Source organism: Triticum dicoccoides, chromosome 4A, assembly GCF_002162155.2.
Source record: "Triticum dicoccoides isolate Atlit2015 ecotype Zavitan chromosome 4A, WEW_v2.0, whole genome shotgun sequence".
NCBI classification, from domain to species: domain Eukaryota; kingdom Viridiplantae; phylum Streptophyta; class Magnoliopsida; order Poales; family Poaceae; genus Triticum; species Triticum dicoccoides.
This window is the reverse complement of record NC_041386.1, coordinates 733,074,629-733,076,512: the sequence shown is the minus strand read 5'-3', so window position 1 is coordinate 733,076,512 and position 1,884 is coordinate 733,074,629. Positions and strand designations below refer to the sequence as shown.

Sequence of the window (1,884 nt, the reverse complement as noted above, 5' to 3'; positions counted from 1 at the left end):
GACCCATAGGTGTAAACCGTCATGTATGTATGACTTGTATTGTAAGGAAAGTGTAACTAGTCACTAAGCCGGACACGTTGTCTATGAGCCGGCCGGGACTTTGTAAGCCACCAGGTGTCAACCTGTGTATATAAAGAGGCGATCCGACGGCGGGTTAAGGACAGGAAACTATAGATCGAAAGCTAGGTCAAGCGGATTCGCTCCCTAGTAATCAAAACCTAAGCAATACCACCTCAAACTGGATTAGGCCTTTACCTTCATCGCAAGGGATCGAACCAGTATAAACTCCCTATGTCCTTTGTCCCGTTTAACCCCTTTAAGCTAACCTAGTGTGATGGCTCCACAACTAAGTCCTCACACTAGGACATATGTCGTGACTATTCCACGACAAAATGCGTCGTTAGTAGATGAGGGCATCAAATAGTTATCTGTTTTTGCTAAGTTTGTCTATGTGCATTCCGTGAGAGCAAGTGCAAAGATGTTAGTTGACTCATAGTACGAGGTAGTGTGAAAACAACAACTTCCTTGATAAAGAAACTTTCATCTAAATTGGTGTCCCCATTGCGTCTGTAGTCCAACGGTTAGGATAATTGCCTTCCAAGCAATAGACCCGGGTTCGACTCCCGGCAGACGCAATTTTTTCCTAAGGTGCTGCCACTTATTTGTTCCATGAAATTGACTTTTTTTTTCCTAAGGTGCTGCCACTTATTTGTTCCATGAAATTGACTTTTTATTATACACGGAAACTTTTTCAATGATATTGACTTTTTATTATACATGGAAACTTTTTTAGAGGACGCTCTGATTTTATAATCTATCTATCTATACCAATATAAAAAGACCCAGTGTGGCAGATCCAACAGATCTCGGTTATCCATTAGCGTTAATCCGACAGTCTTTATTGTCCTAATGGTGAGCAACTAAACACGTTTAGCGCTAAACAAGTTTATTGGTAATCAATCATTTCTCTCCCCGACCCCCTTCCTTACGTACCCTTTCACACGAAAGGAAACTGCCATAGCGATCCGTCGTGCGATCCCCTTCTTTACGTACCCTTTCACACGAAAGGAAACTCCCACATCGAACCGTCGTGCGATCCGCTTCCTTACATACCCTTTCACACGAAAGGAAACTGCCACATCGAACCGTCGTGCGATCTGCTTCCTTACATACCCTTTCGCACGAAAGGAAACTGCCACAGGGAACCGCCCCAAGGTGCTGCCCCATCACCTCGCTTCAGCGACGCACACCGCCCCCATCGCCTCGACCTGCAACAGCTTCAAGGACGCCGCCCCTCACATCTCCGTGCCCCCTCTACCCATCGCCTTCCTAGCCTCGGCCGTAGCGACGCCGCCGCAACTTCAAGGATGCCGGCTGTCGGGGACGCCGCCTAGACCACCTGGCCGACCGGCGGGAGCGCGTCGGAGGCGCCGCCTGGACCGCCCATCACCGTCGGACCTGTCAGGAATGCCGCACGGTCATCCGTTGGTGTCGGGCTGTCAGTTGGTGTCGGGCTGTCGGACCATCATGGACACTGCCTGGACCGCCTGCCCGTCCCTCTCCGTCGGGCCTAGGTCATCAGTGCCGCCATCAGGGGACGCCGCCGTCAAACACGCAGCCGCCGGGCCAGAGGTCTTTCATCTCTACTTTCTTCATTTCTTCCGGAGAAGATTAATTCATGTTTCACTGAACAGAAAAGCAGCCTGTATGCACTAAAAACTGAACCCAAATCAGGCTTCGTAAAACTGAACCAAAAGCAGCCTTATGTGCACACATTCAACCGTTATTAAGCTTCATTACCAACATGCGCTATCAAACAACTAGGTTACACAATGATATGGAACTTTTGGTAGCAGCTGGGTAGTGGATCAGTTGTGTTGATTT

The 1,884-nt window shown here is 48.6% G+C and overlaps 1 non-coding gene across 1 annotated transcript; it reads left to right on the top strand.

The window, feature by feature from the left end:
* Positions 1–563: 563 nt before the first annotated feature.
* Positions 564–635, top strand: TRNAG-UCC. Its single transcript has one exon. It is a non-coding gene; the product is annotated as a tRNA-Gly (tRNA).
* Positions 636–1,884: the final 1,249 nt, after the last annotated feature.